The sequence below is a fragment of the Eleutherodactylus coqui genome, chromosome 2, assembly GCF_035609145.1.
Source record: "Eleutherodactylus coqui strain aEleCoq1 chromosome 2, aEleCoq1.hap1, whole genome shotgun sequence".
NCBI lineage: Eukaryota > Metazoa > Chordata > Amphibia > Anura > Eleutherodactylidae > Eleutherodactylus > Eleutherodactylus coqui.
In genome coordinates this window covers 31045330-31067950 of record NC_089838.1, presented here as the reverse complement: position 1 = coordinate 31067950, position 22621 = coordinate 31045330, and positions in this window count along the sequence as shown.

Here is a 22621-nt window from a genome sequence, read left to right as displayed (position 1 = left end):
CCGCTGCAGGATCCTGCATGTGAAATCCGACCCGGCCGCTTTCACACAGCCGTGAAAATCGCGCAAGATTTGTGCATTGAGAGACACATGAATGTTACACAAATATGAACCCCATTCTTTTGAATGGGGACATATACATGAGCGATTATAAAATCACGGAATGTCCTATCCTTGGGGCGTTCCCTCAGAACGCCTCACCCATTGTTTTTAATGTGAAACACTTGCCAATCCTCTGGCGCGCTGCAGGAGCACTACTTCCCTTAAGTGATGCAAAGCGTTTTGACACAAAGCCATCTTTTGAGCGATAATCGTTGTGTCTGAACACGCGGCTGTCATGTACTGTTTGTGCACTATTCGTACATTGGTGATTTCCAGCAAGCTAGAAATGATTGATGAGTGTTATCAGCGCCGCACGTTGATTTTCTCACTGGGCGGTGCTGATAGCATTCTTTCAGCTGGTATCCCACTGGCAGTTCTCAGCGATACACCAGCTGAAATCTCCGAGAACAATGCAGCTGTTTGGATATACAAAACAGCTGCTTTGTTCTTGGAGCTATCCCAGCAGTATCCCTCTCCACCTGCATTAACTCTAAAGTAGCTAATTAGCTACTTAGAGTTATGCAAAGATAATCGCTCAAAACTGTCACTCAAACTCTCGTTTGAGCGAATTTTGAGCGATCATCGTTCCATGTAAATGAGCCTTTAGTGCAGAATTCATACTTTGCTATGCAAAAGGTAAAGTCTGTGGCATATATGCAACATTTCTGCACCAAAATCTGTGGAAAATGTGCAATGGATCCTAAAGCCATTCTTATGATAAGCAAAGCTCCCTGATGAACAACCCCATTTTGACCCCCGGCTCACTGACAACACTCTGTTAAACTAGCCCCAGACCTAACACTTAGGCTGGCTTCACACGGCCGTGATGGAATTCCGCGGCGGAGCCCGTCACGGCGCCCCCCAGAGACCCCAATACTTACCTACGGATCCGGCATCCTACGTCCCGCATGACGCTTCGTCGTGACGCGCCGCAGTGTCATGTGACACGCAGGCCACGTCACATGACACGCCCACAGCGTCACATGGCGGCGGTAGGCGGAGAAGCGGTTTCACGCTATCTTCCGCTGTAGCACAGCGGAAGATAGCATGCCGGACGGCTTCCATTGACTGCAATGGAAGCCGTCCGCGCGTATACCCGCGGCAAATAGAACATGCCACAGGTGAGGTCGGGTAATTTCACGGTGCGGAATTCCGCACCGTGAGCATTGAGCTACTAGGTTCAATGGAACCTAATAGCTGCGGGCAACGCAGCGGATTTCCGCCACGTATTACGCAGTGGAAATCCGTCCGTGGGAAGGAGCCCTTAAAGAGTAGCTATACTTTTTGAAAACTTTTGACACGTCAGAGAAACATGTCAAAGGATTTCATCAGTGGGTTCCTGCTACTAAGACGCCAGCTGATTGCTTATGTATGCAGTTTACCCCAATCCAAGTTGCTCTGGTTCTTGCAGGTAAGGAAATAGTTTTAGAATTAGTTTGGAGGAACTCTACTGCCGCCCGGCTGCATGCAGGAACAACATGCTATAGAATCATCTTGCTGTGCAGCAGAAGGTGTATATGTAAAAGGCATTATTTGCACATTCCCTATTATTACACCACATTTCATGTATATCCTCCAGTGTATTGTTTTGCATGAGTTCTATTTATCCCTACATGAATTATATTACAGAACTGTTGGGGCAACTAATATTCTAAAATGCCCATTTTGACAATGAATTCCCTATTTTCCCGGGACTACACATGATGAATACACAACACAGAGATCATGAATTGTATCACTAGACAAAGAAGCGGTTTCATAAATCATACGGCTGCATTCTGACTCAACAGAGTAGCTCATTGACTTCCTGCCACTGATTGAGTCCTGACGTCTGTCTTCCGGACGCTGTATAGTCCAGGAAATGGGAAGTTCTGTTTGACCTGAGATAAGTAGGCAGCTGGGAGCCAGTAGCGAGCATGTAGGCTAACAAAGAACCTGCAAGCAATTTGATTTTCCTTTGTTTAGATGCAGGAGAATATACAGTGCGGAATACAAGGCCGGCGGTCGGTATACAATGACTCGAGGCAGTGTCATTTCAGTGGAAGGAAGTCCCCTTTGTATAAAACTGACTCTCCAGTGAAATGAGGCAGGAACATGATGCAGAATGATGACTAAGAGTTAGAGGGAGCTCACGCATCATCCACAGAGGGCGAATATATTAGCACTGGTTGGGTCCCTTTTCTGTAAACTGGTGGTAACCTGCAAAGTAATATTCCATGGAAGTAAAAATGGCCGATGCTGAAGGAAGCACCTGTGAATTAAGGTGCTTTTTGCGTTTTTTTTAAATCAGTAGCGTATGTATTTATAGAGAATATTTCATGATAGTACCTCCAGACAAGGCAACAGCCCATCTTAGAGCCCCTCCGTTGCCTCTCCTGTCGCAGACCACAGCGAGGCGGAGAACTAGAAGGCGTAAAAGAAGAATTTGCTTCGGGGAGACGCCACTTGGCTTGTGGTGAAAGGTGACCTCGGTAGCTGCCCACATCGGACAGATGAGGGGGCCCACTTCCACCCTAATCAAGTTCTTAGCCAACTATAGGGGTATGTTCATACGTAGGGTACATTCTGCTGCATTTACAGCGCAAGCTATTTGGATGAGATTTTAACTCCCTAAGGCCTCATGTCCACGGGGACAGATCCGCAGCGGGTCACCCGCACGCGTGATCCGCGCCCCATAGGGATGCATTGGACACCCGCAGGTAGTTAAATACCTGCGGATGTCATTTTCCCTTGAGGCGCGGATTGCGTGTGCAGGAAAACACCCGCAGCATGCTCCATTTGTAGTGCAGGCCTCCCGCGGTGATGGCTCCCGCATGGTTCTATTGGAGCCTATGGAAGCCGTCCGGATCCGTGGCACACCCGCAGCTGAATTCCTGCTCTCCGGCGCGGGAGAGAAGGAGTTAAAAAAAAAAAAAAAAAAGAGTGCACGGTGCCTGCGCGTGGCACACTGCCAGCGTGCTGACCACATCCGCCGGCCCGATGAAAGAAGATCCGTCCGGACGGAGGGACGATCTGCAGCGTCCGGACAGGTAAGTAAATTCTTCTTTTTAGGCCTCATGTCCGCGGGAAAGGAGGGACCCGCTGCGGGATTCTGCATGAAGAATCCGCGGCGGGCCTGATTTTCCCCGTGGACATGAGGCCTAAAGACGGAGGTTTTATTTTCTGTTTTCATTTTTTCTCCCCACTTTTAAACAACTTTTTATTTATCCAGCCACATAGCTGTCTGTGGGCTTGTTTTTTGCAGAATGAGTTTTTTTTTAATGGTACTATTTAATGTATACGGAAAAAGCAAGTGGAATGAGATACAAAAAAAATGGAATTCCATTTTTCCACCATCTTGTTTCTATGGTGTACATACTACCGCAAAAATGACATCATAACTTTATTCTGTGGGGCAGTACGATTACTTTTTTCTGTACTAGTTTTAAAATCTCTTTTAAAAAAAATTTAATTTTCTGCCGCCATCTTCTGACAGTCATAACTTTTTTATTTTTTCATCAACACAGTTGTGTGAGGGCTCCGTTTTTGAGGGACGTCCTGTAGTTTTGGTGCCATTTTGGATTACGTGACTTTTTGATTGCTTTACCTTATATTTCTTCTTGGAGATGAGGTGACCAAAGAAGCGCAATTCTGTAGTTCACCGTGTGGAGTAAATAATGTGTTACTTTGATAAATCGGACTTTTAAGAAATGCAATAAGAAATATAATTTTGGGGGGTTTTATTTAGAATTTTTTATTATAAGTATGGCAAAAGGAATTTAAAAAAAAAAAAGCATTTATTACCTTTTTTTCAATAATTAATACTTTTTTAAACAGATTTTTACATTTTTTAGTCTCTTGCAATGGTTAAGAACGTGCGATGGTTTGATCGCTCCTGCAGTATGATGTAATACCATAGTATTACATCATACCAGCGTCCCTTACAAATCCTGAACCTCCATGACATCCTGCAGTGTTAAGGGGTTAATAAATATCATCTACATTAGGCTGCTATCACACAAAATCGCACATTTTTCTTGCGATGCGACAGCGCTACAAATCGCATGTATGTGCAGCCCATGATTTCCAATGGGTTCCTTCACATTAGCGATGTTTTGTAGGCTGCTACATCACGAGAATACAAAATCGCGGCAGGCTGAATATTGCCTCAATTTTCAATGTCTTGTAGCCCATGTTTCCCTATGGAGCCTTCCTTTGTGTTGCATTGCATTGAACAAAATCGCGGTTTTTCGTGCGGTTCAATGCAACTTTTACAGAAGGAAGTCCTACTGTTTCCCCTGAAATAAGTCCTGGCTGCATTTAAAAAAATCAACAAAAAACAATACGTTACCTGACAGGTGCTGTTTGCTCTGCCGCACTTCTCCTCCTAAAGCTCCGGCACCCTTGTTTGCAGTCTTCATCCGCTTCTTGATTAGGGGGTTCAATGCAATAGCTGTGATTGGTTCATTGAGCTCTGCAGTGATTGGCTGAGTCGCTGCACTGGAGAACCAATCAGAGCCAGCGCTTCCTGAAGGCGGGATTTATGAACCCCCTAACCAGGAAGCGGCGTCTGAAAACTTCAAACAAGTACAACGGAGCTTCAGGAGGAGAAGTACGGTGAAGCGGATAGAGTCTGTTAGGTAATGTATTGGTTTTGATTTGTTTTAAAATGCAGCTAGGGCTTATTTTCAGGGTATGGCTTATAGTTCAAGGTTGAGGTCCACTCTCCGTCTATGGTATGTGCGCTTCCACTTTTAATTGCATTGTCATTTTTGCTGTTACTCTTGCCTATCTTGTCAGTTGTGTCTAAATGGCGATTTGTGAATTAACACAAAAGAAATAGACCCTAGCGCCTCTCAAGTAAGTCTTCCCCCAATCAGTATCTTGTCCTGGACCTTTGTGTCAGAGTTTGGGTGCATCAGAGGCTCTTCCAGTGGGCTATTCGGACTACAGCAGTGTTCAAATAATAGTTCTATATAGTGTCTAAATAATGATACCATACAGTGCACTAATAATACCGACACACACCAACAGTGCTTATACAATGTCTAGGTAATGCTGTCATGTTTTGGAGTTACCAAATATCAGAGACTTATAGTTGTCTTGAGTAGAGATGAGCGAACGTACTCGTCCGAGCTTGATTGTTCGAGATGCTCGTTACTTGTAACGAGTACCGCGCAATGTTCGGGTTACTTTCACTTTCATCTCTGAGACGTTAGCATGCTTTTCTGGCCAATAGAAAGACAGGGAAGGCATTACAACTTCCCCCTGCGACGTTCAAGCCCTATGCCACCCCCCTGCAGTGAGTGGCTGGCGAGATCAGGTGTCACCCGAGTATAAAAATCAGCCCCTCCCGCGGCTCGCCACAGATGCGTTCTGACAGAGATCAGGGAAAGTGGTATCTTGGTGGAGCTGCTATAGGGAGAGTGTTAGGAGTATTTTAGACTTCAAGAACCCCAACGGTCCTTCTTAGGGCCACATCTAACCGTGTGCAGTACTGTGGAGGCTGCTTTTTGCAGTGTTGCAGTTTTGTTTTTTTTTGTATATCGGCCGTGCAGAGCATTGCGCCCTGCAGTAATACTCCAGGGCCAGAAGCGCTTAGGCAGGGACAGAAGACATATTGATTGAATATAGGCAGTGGGCCTTTGCAAAAAAATTTTGGGAAAAAAATCTATTTGGGCTGCCTGTGACTGTCCTCAGTGTTCTGGGTCTCTGCTGGGTGTAGTAGTTCTCCAAATTTATACGCAGCCAGCTAAGTGTTACAGCAGGCTTGCGCAAAATTATTTCCTGGCTCTGTCTGGGCTGTGAAATCACCGCTGTATTGCAGTTCACAGTGCAACACTCTGCAGTTCTTTGACATACTCCAGGGCCAGAAGCGCTTAGGCAGGGACAGAAGACATATTGATTATTGATTGAATATAGGCAGTGGGCCTTTGCAAAAAAATTTGGGGAAAAAAATCTATTTGGGCTGCCTGTCACTGTCCTCAGTGTTCTGGGTCTCTGCTGGGTGTAGTAGTTCTCCAAATTCATACGCAGCCAGCTAAGTGTTACAGCAGGCTTGCGCAAAATTATTTCCTGGCGTTCCGTAAGCGAAGTCAGCCTCCAACCACAGGCCAATAAGCGGCACATTTAATTACAGCGTTCTGTTTCTGCACTACTGGTAATACACCATGCTGAGGGGTAGGGGTAGGCCTATAGGACGTGGACGCGGGCGAGGACACGGAGGCCCAAGTCAGGGTGTGGGCATAGGCCGAGCCAGTGCGGTGGCCAGGGGTAAAGGCAGGGCCAGACCGAATAATCCACCAACTGTTTCCCAAAGCGCCCCCTCGCGCCATGCCACCCTGCAGAGGTCAAGGTGCTCTACGGTGTGGCAGTTTTTCACAGAGACGCCTGACGACCGACGAACAGTGGTGTACAACCTTTGTCGCGCCAAGATCAGCTGGGGAGGCACCACCACCAGCATGCGCAGGCATATGATGGTCAAGCACCCCACAAGGTGGGACGAAGGCCGTTCACCGCCTCCGGTTTGCACCACTGCCTCTCCCCCTGTGCCCCAACCTGCCACTGAGATCCAACCCCCCTCTGAGGACACAGGCACTACCGTCTCCTGGCCTGCACCCACACCCTCACCTCCGCTGTCCTCGGCCCCATCCAGCAATGTCTCTCAGCGCAGCGTCCAGACATCGCTAGCGCCACTGTTTGAGCGCGAGCGCAAGTACGCCGCCACGCACCCGCACGCTCAAGCGTTAAACGTGCACATAGCCAAATTGATCAGCCCGGAGATGCTGCCGTATAGGCTTGTGGAAACGGAGGCTTTCAAAAGCATGATGGCGGCGACGGCCCTGCGCTACTCGGTTCCCAGTCGCCACTACTTTTCCCGATGTGCCGTCCCAGGCATGCACGCTTACGTCTCCCGCAACATTGTACGCGCCCTCACCAACGCGGTTACTGCCAAGGTCCACTTAACAACAGACACGTGGACAAGCACAGGCGGGCAGGGCCACTATATCTCCCTGACGGCACATTGGGTGAATTTAGTGCAGGCTGGGACAGAGTCAGAGCCTGGGACCGCTCACGTCCTACCCACCCCCAGAATTGCGTGCCCCAGCTCGGTGGGGGTATCTGCGGCGGTGTATGCTTCCTCCACTAAACCACCCTCCTCCTCCTCCTACGCAACCTCTGTCTCGCAATCAAGATGTGTCAGCAGCAGCACGTCGCCAGCAGTCGGTGTCGCGCGGCATGGCAGCACAGCGGTGGGCAAGCGTCAGCAGGCCGTGCTGAAACTACTCAGCTTAGGAGAGAAGAGTCAGACGGCCCACGAACTGCTGCAGGGTCTGACAGAGCAGACCGACCGCTGGCTTGCGCCGCTGAGCCTCCAACCGGGCATGGTCGTGTGTGACAACGGCCGTAACCTGGTGGCGGCTCTGCAGCTCGGCAGCCTCACGCACGTGCCATGCCTGGCCCATGTATTTAATTTGGTGGTTCAGCGCTTTATGAAAAGCTACCCACACTTGTCATACCTGCTCGGAAAGGTGCGCCGGGTCAGCGCACATTTCCGCAACTCCAAGACGGATGCTGCCACCCTGCGGACCCTGCAACATGGGTTTCATCTGCCAGTGCACCGATTGCTGTGCGACGTGCCCACACAGTGGAACTCTACGCTCCACATGTTGGCCAGGCTCTATGAGCAGCGTAGAGCTATTGCGGAATACCAACTCCAACATGGGCGGCGTAGTGGGAGTCAGCCTCCTCAATTATTTACAGAAGAGTGGGCCTGGTTGGCAGCCATCTGCCAGGTCCTTGGAAACTTTGAGGAGTCTACCCAAATGCTGAGCGGGGATGCTGTAATCATTAGCGTCACCATTCCTCTGCTATGCCTCTTTGAGAAGTTCCCTGCAAAGCATAAAGGCAGACGCTTTGCACTCGGAAACGGAGGCGGGGGAAGACAGTATGTCGCTGGATAGTCAGAGCACCCTCATGTCTATATCTCAGCGTGTTAAGGAGGAGGAAGAGGGGGAGGAGCATGAGGAGGAGGGGGAAGAGACAGCTTGGCCCACTGCTGAGGGTACACATGCAGCTTGCCTGTCATCCTTTCAGCGTGTATGGCCAGAGGAGGAGGAGGATCCGGAAAGTGATCTTCCGAGTGAGGACAGCCATGTGTTGCGTACAGGTACCCTGGCACACATGGCTGACTTCATGTTAGGATGCCTTTCTCGTGACCCTCGCGTTACACGCATTCTGGCCACTACGGATTACTGGGTGTACACACTGCTCGACCCACGGTATAAGGATAACCTTTCCACTCTCATTCCTGAAGAGGAAAGGGGTTCGAGAATGATGCTATACCACAGGGCGCTGGTGGACAAACTGATGGTAAACTTCCCATCCGACAGCGCTAGTGGCCGAAGGCGCATTTCCACGACCCAGGTAGCCAGGGAGGCGCAGAGATCAGGCAGCATGTACAGCGCAGGCAGGGGACCATTATCCAAGGCCTTTGCCAGCTTTATGGCTCCCCAGCAAGACTGTGTCACCGGTCCCCAGTCAAGGCTGAGTTAGCGGGAGCACTGTAAAAGGATGGTAAGGGAGTACATAGCCGATCGCACGACCGTCCTCGGTGACGCCTCTGCCCCCTACAACTACTGGGTGTCGAAGCTGGACACGTGGCCTGAACTCGCGCTGTATGCCCTGGAGGTGCTTGCTTGTCCTGCGGCTAGCGTCTTGTCAGAGAGTGTGTTTAGTGTGGCTGGGGGAATCATCACGGATAAGCGTACCCGCCTGTCAACCGACAGTGCCGACAGGCTTACACTCATCAAGATGAACAAAGCCTGGAATTCCCCAGACTTCTCTTCTCCACCAGCGGACAGCAGCGATACCTAAACAATACGTAGGCTGCACCCGCGGATGGAAGCATCGTTCTCTCTCACCATCCAAAATGGGGATCTTTCTGCTTCATCAATCTGTGTATAATATTCCTCCTCCTCCTCCTGCTCCTCCTCCTGAAACCTCACGTAATCACGCCGAACGAGCAATTTTTCTTAGGCCCACAAGGCTCAGTCATATAATTTTTCTAAACAATTTTTATACGTTTCAATGCTCATTAAAGCGTTGAAACTTTCACCTGAACCAATTTTTATTTGGGCTGCCTCCAGGCCTAGTTACCAATTAAGCCACATTAACCAAAGCGATTAATGGGTTTCACCTGCCCTCTTGGTTGCGCATGGGCAATTTTTCTCAGGTACATTAGTACTGTTGGTACACCAATTTTTGGGGGCCCTCGCCTACAGTGTAATCAAATTAATTTTTAGCCCACCTGCATTACAGCTGACGCTACATCAGCTGTGTTGGGCACTGCAATGGGATATATTTATGTACCGCCGGTGGGTTCCAGGGAGCCACCCATGCTGTGGGTCCACAGGGAGTTGTAACTACATGTGTCCACTTCTAAAGAACCCCAGTCTGACTGGGGCATGCAGTGTGGGCCAAAGCCCACCTGCATTAAACATGACATTACCTCAGCTGTGATGGGCAATGCAATGGGATATATTTATGTACCGCCGGTGGCTTCCTGGCACCCACCCATGCTGTGGGTCCACAGGGAGTTGTAACTGCATGTGTCCACTTCTAAAGAACCCCAGTCTGACTGGGGCATGCAGTGTGGGCCGAAGCCCACCTGCATTAAACATTACATTACCTCAGCTGTGATGGGCAATGCAATGGGATATATTTATGTACCGCCGGTGGCTTCCTGGCACCCACCCATGCTGTGGGTCCACAGGGAGTTGTAACTGCATGTGTCCACTTCTAAAGAACCCCAGTCTGACTGGGGCATGCAGTGTGGGCCGAAGCCCACCTGCATTAAACATGACATTACCTCAGCTGTGATGGGCAATGCAATGGGATATATTTATGTACCGCCGGTGGCTTCCTGGCACCCACCCATGCTGTCAGTCCACAGGGACTTCACAGTTGGGAGTTGTACCTGCCTGTGTCTATGAATTAAAAACCCCGGTCAGGTTGGGGCATGCAGTGTGGGCCGAAGCCCACCTGCATTTAATCTGACGTTAGCTCTGCTGTCCAGGGCACTGCAATGGGATACATTTATGTATAGCCGGTGGGTTCCAGGGAGCCACCCATGCTGTGGGTGCACACGGAATTCCCATTGCGGAGTTGTACCTGCCTGTAACTATTTATAAAAAAACGCGGTCTGACTGAGGCATGCAGACACCTTGACAGAATGAATAGTGTGTGGCACATAGGTTCCCCATTGCTATGCCCACGTGTGCAGCTCCAGATGGAGGTGGCACAGGATTGGATTTCTCATTGCTTCTGTACAGCATTGTGGACTATCGCCCCGCCCCTTTTAAAGTGGGTCGCCGCCTAGCCGTGCCAACCCTCTGCAGTGTGTGCCTGCTTTTCCTCTGGCAGACGCACTTATAAATAGACATGAGGGTGGCGTGGCATGAGGGCAGCTGAAGGTTGGGCAGGGACAGTTTGGTGTGCGCTGTGGACACTGGGTTGTGGGGGGGGGGGGGTGTTGGGCAGCATGTAACCCAGGAGAAGTGGCAGCGGAGTGTCATGCAGGCAGTGATTGTGCTTTGTTGGAGGTAGTGTGGTGCTTAGCTAAGGTATGCATTGCTAATGAGGGCTTTTCAGAAGTAAAAATTGTTGGGAGGGGGGGGGGCCCACTCTTGCCGCTATTGTGGCTTAATAGTGGGACCTGGGAACTTGAGATGCAGCCCAACATGTAGCCCCATCGTCTGCCCTATCCGTTGCTGTGTCGTTCCCATCACTTTCTTGAATTGCCCAGATTTTCACAAACGAAAACCTTAGCGAGCATCAGTGATATACAAAAATGCTCGGGTCGCCCATTGACTTCAATGGGGTTCGTTACTCGAAACGAACCCTCGAGCATCGCGAAAAGTTCGTCTCGGGTAACGAGCACCCGAGCATTTTGGTGCTCGCTCATCTCTAGTCTTGAGCCTTCCTGAGGAGTGTTCTGGGGACCCTTAGCCCAAGGGGACTTGTTTATTTTACTCTCCCTATCATCCGCTGTATTCAGTAATAGGCAATGCATCCCTTATTATAATGTAAAAGAACTTAGTATATACTGTTCCCTGCCACATGGACATAGCTGGTAACATACTGAACCTGCAGCTTCTGCATTCTTGACTTGTAGCCCCTTATGTACACTGTCATTTACATATGAAGTCCAGATTCTTAGGAAGCTACTTGTATGTTTCTTAAGAACACTTTGAACGTACCATGCAAACATCCGAATTCCCAGTAATAGTAAGCGCACTAAAAAGGTAAAAGCGATGGTTTGCTAATGTTTAAATACTCAGTCTCAACTAAGCTTTCCTTCACCTGGAGAAAATAATTATTTAGTTGCTTTAGCCATTATCTGATTATCTTAGTATAGAATGATTGGCTTGTTGGCACCATCCCATGGCACCCAGCAGTTCTTGCATATGCCTCAGCAGCCCCTTATATGGTACTGTCGGACCTCCACGGTCATCCGCTGTACAGATTTTGCAGGTATGTTGGGTCGCCAGTCAGGGTCACAGTCGAATCTTTCTGCATGCAGCCGGCCTTAGGCCGCCTGTCCATGGGGGTATTCCTCCGCGGGGCTGGAGGGGGAGCACTTAAAGGTCTCGGCGATGAGCCAATATTAATAATAGGCTCACCACAGATAATCGCTATGATTCTCCGCTCATGTGCAGTAGGCTGCGCTTTCGCATATCGCCGTGGATCTCGCTATGACACCTTACCCGTGGACAGCCAGCCTTACACTGAACAAGAAGTCGCTCAAAAGTCATTCAGTTTCAACACGCTGAAACAGAATGAACAGAATGACTAGTGACTACTGAGCAACGACTTCTCGCCCAGTTCCCTGTCAAGGGCCATGGTGCCAGGGCCAACAATAGATCCCAAGTGCTCGTTTGAGCGATTAGTCAGATGACTATCCGCCCATGTAAATGTACCTTTAGCTACACATGTAGCAAAGTCTAACTTGACTTTGCTGGGGCAAATTACCTTATGTCACTGAAAAGCTATTACTACCTAATCACAGCACAGCAAAAACCATTGACTAGCTATTGAAAGAGTAAACTGGGGCACAGAAAGGTCTGTTTAAACTTTGAGGGTGGCTTTACATGGAGCAACTATTGCAAATATAAGCGATACTTGTTCCTTGTAAACGTGACCCCCGCCAGGTTAACAAGCAAGAATTTGTTTACTAGTCGCTAATTGTTTTGTTTCAGTAAACTTAAAAGATAGTCGCTGGTTGATGAATTCTCGCCTGGTGTAAACAGAGAATCGTCTGTCTTTCGGCATCTTTCAACGACTAGTCAACAACTTTGCTCGGAGTTTGTTTCTCACACACAAACTTTTTGTACTGTGTAAAGCTACCGGAGAGTCATTTTAGACTGTGCTGCATCTGTACATTCCCGACATAACTTATAACAGTTTGGGTTGAGTTTGGCACTTCAAAACCCTCCAATAGCTCCGGTAGGGCCCCGATATTTCTTAGGAGTCCTCATGTATCTGGTCCAATGGTTCATAAGATAACCCAGGAGTCAGACGTGGGGAAAAGACTGAAAGGTCATTCAGTGTTCAGCGGCTTTGATGTCTGTGTTATTTCAGTTTGTACTGGGAATTCCTGACCACAGGGCCGATCTCTCCTGGATTCATATTAAATTAAAACAAACCCTGCGGTGGGAGAAGTCATCCTCTGTTTACCACTATCTGCTCTTATCCAGCCGCCTCCACCCCTTCTAGTACAGAGGAATATACAAACTGCAGGAAGTTCTCTAAACTACAGTGACCCACAGGTGAATGACGTGCGGCTTCTATTTTATTTTATCAGTTTATTCCCTGTTGCTTGTGTAGCAGCGCTGTACCGAGATTCTCATCCTCGCATTAGTCCCTCCCCCCAATTGAAGCAGGGGCATAACTATAGGGGATGTGGTTGCACCCGGGCCCAGTGGCCTTAGGGGGCCCATAACAGAGTATGGCCTCCTGCACACGGGCATATTTGTAGACTCCTTGTTTACACCTGCCCCCGTCCATTGACTTAACATAGCAGCCGTTCATTACTGAACAGCTGCTATTCACACTGAATGATGATCGTTCAACTCATTTTTCATCGTTTATGCTGCATAAACGATGGACGATGAGCAGATCGCTGATCGCTCAGTGTAAGGCTGTCTGCACACGGCCGGGTCCGATCCCCTGCGAGAATTCTCACAGCGGGACCCGACCTGCACCCCTGCAGGGACTAGTGCTTGTCTCACCTTCTCCCGTGGCTCCGGCTCTCTGATGTGCCGGCCGCCGGCCAGCTGGCACATGCGCAGAGCGGAGCCAGCGGCCCGGGAGTGACATTTCTGTGCGGGCCTCTGTGAGACCCACACAGAAATAGAGCATGCCTCGATTTGTTTTTCGCGTGTGATTTTACACGGACAAATCTCGGCTGTCTGCCTAGGATTAAGTTTTTCAATGTAATCCTATGGCAGCTTCCACGGGCGGAAATTCTGCGGGAAATCCCGCCCGTGTGCAGGGGGCCTAAATAGCAGCCGTTCAGTATTGAATGACCACTATGTTAAGTCAATAGAGAGGGGCGGGGGAGTGAGGAGAGAAATCTCCTGCAGCCTCCCCACCCCTGCTGGCCACTCTGTGAGCGAGCCAGCGCTACTAGCTCCCATGTAACAGCACGAGAGATAGTATATTTCGGGCATCGTTTGCCCTGCATTCGTCCCGTCTAAATGGGCCTTTACCCAGGGACCGATTTACCTTAAAACCACCATGATTAGACAACCTTCTTAACTGTATGGCATAAGTAGAAAACATTATCCATCTACTTTGGAGAGAATTCAGTCCAAGTGTTCAACAGCAGGGATCCCATAATTGCCTTGTAAAAGTAGGAAATCATGCCATTTTGAGCTAGTTGTATACTCTGATAACAGATTCTGTGGGGCAATTTCAGAAGCTTTTGTTCTACATGTTTAAAGACAGATTCCAACCATATACAGTAGTTCTCTAGAAGGAAGAACGCAGTCTCCTTTATTGCCCCCTATTGGATGCTACTTTATCATTTTTAGGGATTATATATTCATACTATAACTATTTATATATTCATACTATAACTATTTAGTAGTGGTGGCCTTAGATGAGATAGCAACCTATGATGAATTTTTCTGCGTTCCCCTATCATAAAAGAAAAACTATATTGCACTAATAGGTAATCTGCCTGTAATCTGATAGAACTTTACAGAAAGAAACAAGATAGCAGCATAAACTCATCAGAGCAGCTCAGTGAGAAAATATTATACCAGAACCAAGCTCAGTACATTAATACAGCATCAGAACCAAACTCATAACATAGATACAGTAGCAGAGCTAAGCAATTGTGTTGCAGAGGAGCTGATGTGTTGGCACCGTCACCTCAGAACACCAGAGGGAAGGAGACAGAGACAGAAGGTGGATGATTCACGTAGCTCCACAAGGTACTGCCACACGGAAGAAAAAGATCATCTGGCCAGGCAGACCTAAGGGGGAAGATTTTAGGCTTGATAAAGGCCAATTATTGGCCAAAACGTTGCCTGATACTTGCTCCATGGAATAATAAAGTATTGATGTTTTGCCATTAACAACTACTCGCACCAGTTTATGCTGCCACACTCATTTATATGTGATCATACGGAGGTTGACAGTTCACAACCTGTTCGTGGCTGTTGCATTTTTTCATACTGAACGTGGTTCCTCCCTTGCGGGAGTTGTATTGCCATATTTTGAGTGCTGTGGACCTACATATTTCTACCTAAGGGGAAGATCGGCTCTAGCCTTTATCCGTCTGGTGCCCCCCTAGAAGATGGTATCAGGTGCCCTGTGTGATTGCACAGATCACCCGTAGCGGAGGTTGGCCATGGTATTTAGTCACAGTGACTGGTATGAAATTCCTCTTGCCAGGCTGCCAGTCATCAGTTATTCTACACACTGATCTTATATTAGTTGCATCATTTAATAAGCTTCTGCACAGTGTGAGTCAAGTGTAAGTGTATGTGGACACAAAGTATGTGTCAATTGCTTCTAATGCTTCCTCTTTGACATTGGCAAAGTCTGTAAGAGGAACTTAAACAAGACCTTATCAGCACTTAGCAAAGAAGCAAGAAACAATATCTTTTGCTACATATAACAAACTTGGTGGAAACTTGAACCGTTCTCAGTTTCAGGTCTTATTTCCATGACATCTGCTTGTTAGTACTTTCTTGTAGAGTAGTATGCTATAATCTACTAATATTTCCAGCCTGGATTTAGGAAATGATCAGACAGAAAGAAGCTATCACAGGGATAGACCAAAGATGACTGGCTGTATGTATACCTTGGGAGCTACAATAATGGCTGGCTGTCATTCAGATAATTACTGAGGCCCCATCTGCACAACCAAACCCATTTTTCACCTTTAAATGTTTTTTTTTTCAGAATAGCAAGTTATCCCATAACCAGAGAATAGATGACAACTTTCTGATCAGTGGGGTTCTGACCTTTGGGACCCTCACTGATCCTGACAACGGGTCCTAAATGTTCAGTAATTAATACATTTCAATGGAAGCGCCAGAGAAAGTTGAGTTCAAGCACATAAATACAACACTAAAACTAGAGTTTTGGGAGAGGAACGTTGTCCCATTCTTGTCTGATGTAGGATTCTAGCTGCTCAACAGTCTTCGGTCGTCTTTGAGGATTTTTCATAATGCGCCAAATGTTTTCTATTGGTGAAAGGTCTGGACTGCAGGCAGGTTGGTTCACCACCCAGACTCTTCTTCTGTGAAGCTGCTCTGATGGATGCAGTATGGGGTTTAGCATAGTCTTGGTGAAATATGCAAGGCTTTCCCTGAAAGAGATGTGGTCTGGATGGAGGCAGATGTTCTAAAACCTCTATATACTGCTCAGCATTGATAGTGTCTTTCAAGTTGTGTTAGCCCCCCATGCCATAGGCACTAATGCCACCCCATGCTATCAGAGATGCAGCCTTTTCAACTGTGCGCTGACAACAAGCTGGATCTTCTCTCGAGTCCTCAGGACACAGTGTCTATGGTTTCCAAAAGAAGTTCAAATTTTGAACAGTTTTTCACTTCCCTGGTCCATTGTAAATGATCTTCGGCCCAGAGAAGACACCGGCGTTTCTGGATTATGTTGATATATGGCTTCTTCCAGAGGCGTAACGTGAAACTTCTGAGCCCCAATGTAAAATCTGTAACAGGGTCCCCAACTATAATGTTTTATTTTCTACATGGAGAGGAGAGGCCCCATGGGCCCCCTAAGGATCCTGAGCCCAGGTGCAACCACATCCCCTATACTTATGCCAGTGGCATCTCCTTTGCATGATAGGTGGTAGGGGCCCACTGGTTTTCCAAATTGGACTTAAGGGGGGCTTACAATTTAGTTCGCATCCGAAAGGGAGATGAGTGGAAGACCGCGTTCAACACCTCGTTTGGACATTTTGAATGTCTAGTCATGCCCTTCGGACTTTGCCATGCCCCCGCTGTGTTCCAGGGGTTTATGAACGCGGTCTTCCACAACTTCCTGGGGGTATTTTTGGTCTTATATCTCAATGACATTCTGGTTTACTCCCCAAACTGGGATTCACATGTGCGGCACCTGAGGCTGGTTCTGACCCGTTTGCGTGAGTACCAACATTTTGTTAAGTTGGAGAAATGCATTTTTGGTACAAAACAAGTGTCTTTCCTTGGTTATGTGATTTCACCCACGGAGATTCAAATGGAGTCTGCTAAAGTGGTGGCAATCTCCCAATGGGTCAGACCAGATAACCTGAAAGCTCTCCAGCGGTTTTTAGGTTTCGCAAATTTTTACCGTAAATTCATTAAGAATTATTCTGTTATTGCACAACCCCTGACCGATCTGACCAAGAAGGGTGCCGACTTGGTTAGATGGTCGCCAGAGACCCTAGCGGCTTTTGGTTGTCTCAAAAGGGCGTTTACTGCTGCCCCGGTGCTAGTAAAGCCTGACGCGTGGAGACCGTTCTTCATTGAGGTCGATGCGTCTGAGGTGGGGGCAGGGGCGGTATTGTCTCAGGAAGTCAGCGGGAGATCTGGGCATAGTCCATGTGCGTTCTTCTCGCGGAAGTTCAGTTTGGCGGGATGTAACTACGACGTGGGTAATCGTGAGTTATTGGCAATTAAGTGGTCTCTAGAAGAGTGGCGTCACCATCTTGAGGGGGCAAGGCATCCCATTACCATGTATACTGATCATAAAAACTTGGTATATCTCACCAATGCTAAGAGAATCACAGCTCGTCAGGCCAGGTGGGCGTTGTTTTTCGTTGCATATATTCCAGGGGAGAAGAACGTGAAGGCTAACGCTCTCTCATGGAGTTTCAGTTTGCCGGAAAGTGAGACAGTGGCTCCCGAGAATATCTTGGCACCTGGGGTGGCGGTGGAAGCTGTAGAATCTGATCTCATTCCTAATCTACAAAATTGTCAGCAGGACGCTTCCTCAGGGTTGCCGGAGGGCAGATGCTTTGTGCCAGAGACTTTGCGTCTTAGAGTCATTGAAGAGTCTCATTCATCGTTCTCGCAGGCCATCCGGGGGTTCAGGGGACTCTGGATCTTCGCACTAGACACTACTGGTGGCCAGGCATGTCTCGGGAGATCCGCAACTTTGATAAGGGATGCTCTGTTTGTGCATGCTGTAAAAGTCGGCCGGAGGAGTCTCTGAGAACATTACCGGTGCCTTCTCGTCCGTGGTCGCATTTATCGGTAGATTTTTATTACCGATCTATCTGAGTCTCAGAAGTTCACCACTATCCTAGTGGTTGTAGACCATTTCTCAAAAATGGCATATTTCGTGGCTTTAAAGAAGCTACCTTCTGCGATAGATTTTTGTAAAAGAAATCATTCGTCTACATGGGGTTCCCGAGAACATTGTATCTGATCGCGGTGTTCAGTTTTGTGCACAATTCTGGCAAGCCTGCTGTAGAAAACTGGGAGCGGCGCTTTCCTTCTCATCAGTATTCCACCTGCAAACTTTTTTAGAATTGAGGTTGTAGTTGTGCCTGCTTCCAGTTATTTCCCACTGTGTTGTCTATACAATACTGCAAACCATATGCTATTCCTAGTACAGTATTAACATCCTAACTGGATTGTCCATATTATTGTGCACCCAAAGAGTGTCCATTAAACTGTATCATCCACATAATAGTGCTTAGAGAATAACTACATAGCAGTACTGACAGATTAGTTAGTATTATGACATTACCAATAAAAATGTGTTATTATAACAATGCCTACATAGATGTGCGAACCAAAGCAGTGGGCACTCCAAAAGTCCAACTGCAGAACCCTTAGGGCTCCTTCCAATGGACGGATTTCCGCCGCGTTGCCCGCAGCTAACTAGGTTCTATTGAACCTAATAGCACAATGCTTACGGTGCGGAATTCCACCACGGAATTCCGCACCGTAAAACCACCCGTCCTCACCCGCGGCATGCTCTATTTGCCACGGGCGTATGCGCGGACGGCTTCCATTGCAGTCAATGGAAGCCGTCTGTCATGCTATCTTCCGCTGTAGCACAGCGGAAGATAGCGTGAAACTGCTTCCCTGCCTACCGCCAGCCGCGTCATATGACGTGGACGGCGCATCATGTGACGCTGTGGCCTCGCAATAGTCATACCTGGCAATCAACTGATTTTGCAGGGAAAATCTGCGGCTGTTCTAGCATCCCCTCTGAGGCTGCGGCTGCAAGTGAAATGTAGAATTATAGGACAATGGAAGGTCCGCCAGATTGAAAGTTGTCCTTACTGAATGACTCTGTTATGGATCATAGAGGGGTGTCAAAAACATGGTACCCTGCTGTATGGCATTCATATGCCCTAATAGGGCATATGAACAGAGAATGCAGAGGATACAGCCAGTGATACAGCCAAGAGCTGTGCTGTTTTTGGAATAAGTAGACCCTTTTTCCTAGTCAAGAAACAACCCCTTTAACCATGGGACCACCAATGTGTGCCAACCTGCAGTACTACACTTATTCTCCAGCTGGCACAGATCTGGTGATCTATTCCCAGTGATAAGTGTAAGGTAAGGGTTCCTTAATAAGCAGTATAGCGTTTTTTAGGGTTTTATGAAAATATATGATATTCCAGTTCAAACCCTGAACTGCCACCATATAAGAAGTCCTTTATGCGGTGGGAATTAGGGAGTTTCTGTTAGTCTACGATTGGATATAAAGGCACAGAAGTTTTCCAGAAACCGGATTGTTCCTTTTTTATTCTTTCTAAGTTTAGAAAATATCCCAAAGCGGCAGGAAAGGAAGTGGGAGTATTAAGAATAGAACGGAATAAAATTCCAATGAGTCAAAAGTTGTTATACGGGAAGGGTCACCATCATCACTGCTTCGTGACTAGAACCATTAGTCTGCAGATACTGAATAGCTAGAAAAATCATATATGAAACAATGTGCATAGCATTTTTATGAAATATTGGTATTGTCATGACATGTTCTATGGCTACACCATGAGACCCCCACAATGAAAGCCATAGAATGGCCAATAGCACTGTTTATCCTGCACCTCCTGGTTCATCAAGAGCATGCAAGATGTGCACCAAGAAGCAAGAGGGAAGAAGGACATACATAGGTTGGCTGGGTCTGCCAAAACGATGGCTGCTCTTCTGGTTAATAGAAGAGGATCTCAAGCAGGGGACCCCTTTTGTATGGTGTCATGACTAATGACTTGAATTTAAATGCCCGACTATTTCCGGTGGTCCCATTGAAGCAGAGGCATTTTAATTAGCAATACTGGCATTGGGATGTATCCCTATACAGCCAGAAAGATCTGACATTCAGAAATCTCGAAAAGTCGTGACAGCTCCAATGGCCGCCATATTAATTCCTCCCAACTGTCCCCTTTTCAAAGGGATTGACCTCAAAAGGCAAGACTTATATCCAAAGTAGGCATTTCTGAAAAGTCTTGACTAGGTTAAGGCTCGTTTATATAGCCCAATTACTGAGCACGAACGTTCATCTGAATGTTCAATCACCAGATCGTCAGCGAACACTCATTTACTACATACAGATTTATAAAGTGTAACTAGTAGTTCGGGCAGGGAGCGTGGAAAGCATGCAAAGTTTTGTAGTTATGAGAAAAAGGTAAGTGCTGCCCCCTCCTCTCACTGCTCTTGCCCCTCAGGCAGTGCCAGTATGGGCCAACTTAAAACTTGGTGACATCTTGAATTGAGGCGCAGGGGCGTAACTATAGAGGGTGCAGGGAATGCCGTTGCACCCGGGCCCAGGAGCCTTAGGGGGCCCATAAGGCCTCTCTTCTCCATATAGGGAGCCCAGTACTATGAATAAAGCATTATAAGTTGGGGGCCCTGTTACAGGTTTTGCATTGGGGCCCGGGAGCTTTAAGTTACGCCTTTGATTGAGGGTAATACTTGTTTTAGTATTTTTACTGCTTTTTAAATATACCAGCGATAAAAGTCAAAAAATGTATCTTGTGATGAAAGGAGTCACCTGACAGGTCATATGTACTGGGGAGGGAGAGCAGGGATGTGCAGGGTGAAGACCTTTACTGCAGAGCACTGGAATTCCGTGAATTCCTCATTCATCCTGGATACACAACAAGCCTTTGTTGTACCTCCCATGTGTTTTGTCTTATGCAACTTACAATTTACTAGGAATCTATCATTAAGGAGTTGCTGCACTTTCAACTAACTTTAGACATGGCATAGAAACATGTCAAAACTATTCATGAGTCGGGGCTGCTGGGACCCTCGTTGATTATTAAAATGAGGATGCAGCAGTGCCCACCCAAGCGCTGTGCTCTCTCGGCTGTCTGCGCTGCTTTTTGGCTCCTTCCAGCAGCTAAAGACTTGCCTCATAGAGTTTTTTTTTCAAATTCCCTGCTCTGTTCGGAGCGGGTACGCGTTTCGAAAAGCTGCCCTCTTGCAATACCTGCGTAGGGCCAGCATTTTGATACGGAGCCCATAGCAGGGCTCCGTACCATACGCAGGCAAATTGTGCATACTGCGATTTATTTCTCTGCCGTATGGAAACGCTGGTGTGCATGGAGGAATGAACCTAGGGCCCTGGCTCGCCACAGATGGTGACTGGCATGCAAGCAGAACAGGGCATTGTTCACACCAACAGATGAGGGAATCCAACCCAGAACCTCCTGCATGCAGCAACACCGAGCAAAACATGCGTGACTCCAAACACCAGGGTTCAGGGAGAGAATAAGGAGAAAGAAAAATGACCAGCTACCTCTAGCAAGAGCGGCTGGTACTTATGTGCAGCAAACGGTGGGGATTGGCTGACTGGAGCAATACACACCCAGCCAGCTCAATCAACCCACATCGTGTATGTGTGCTCATAGGAACCCATAGAACCACGGGTGTCAGGAGGTCCGCATGGTCCGCTGACTCCATTCTCCTCTTCACTATCAAAAGAAAAAGCAGAGCACTTTGGTAAAATTGGTAAATACAAAAGACTGGCAAGAATTTTGTATGAATGTAGATCTAAAAACCAAAAGTGGTAGGAAAATCCACTGAAAGGTGCAGAGCAGCAGAACCCCAAAGAAACACCTGATACTATAATATATATATTAGGAAATATAGGCATCCAACACCGCAGAATAAACCGTAGAGCAAAACTGCAGTCTCTCAGTGGAAGGGAGAACCGTGCATCGGGGGAGTTTGCAGCCTGGAATTGGCTGCCGGCTCCCCAGGTAATAACCCTCCCCTCCCTGAGTGCCACCCAAAGCCGTCCCATCGCGGTGAAATGGAATATGGCAGGAGCCTATCGCCCCTAGTTTGCTAAGGCGCCGGGTTGCAATTGTGACCCCTAGCAGTATGCTGGTGCTCTGAATAGCGGACAATGAAACATTTAGAGCTGTTCTTGCTTGTCGGACTATCAGACGCTCCTCTCTACTGGTGGTCTGTAGGGGGCGTCCTGACCCTGGTCACCTTGTGTGCCCTCATGCATCCACTGGTCCCAACACCTCCTAACAGTCTGGGTAGAATGGCCTGGTGGGGACAATTCTTTGATCCGACCATCCAGCTTCCCCCATCCCAATAATGCGCCCCTCTCAGACTCTGGTAATGGGGTGAAATCTCTTCTCTGCCTCCGAGAGCCTTTTATAGGCCAAGGGGCGTCCACTTTTAGGGCCTCAGGTGACAAGACCATTCATCTAATCACCACAACTCTAATTAGTTACATATCTGCTTTAGATGGAATTGCAGGACGAGGTTTGCAGTAAAACAACAATTCCTTCTAGGTGCTGGATATTTTTGACAAGGAGTGTACTATAGAGCCATATAGACTGGTCAGCCACTGGCCCATACACATCACATATAGACTAGTCAGCCACTGCCCCGTATCCATCCCTGCAGGATATCACCCTGTAGTATACATCACATATAGACTGGTCAGCCACTTTCCCATATCCATCACATATAGACTTGTCAGCCATTGCCCCGTATCCATCCCTGCAGGATATCACCCTGTAGTATACATCACATATAGACTGGTC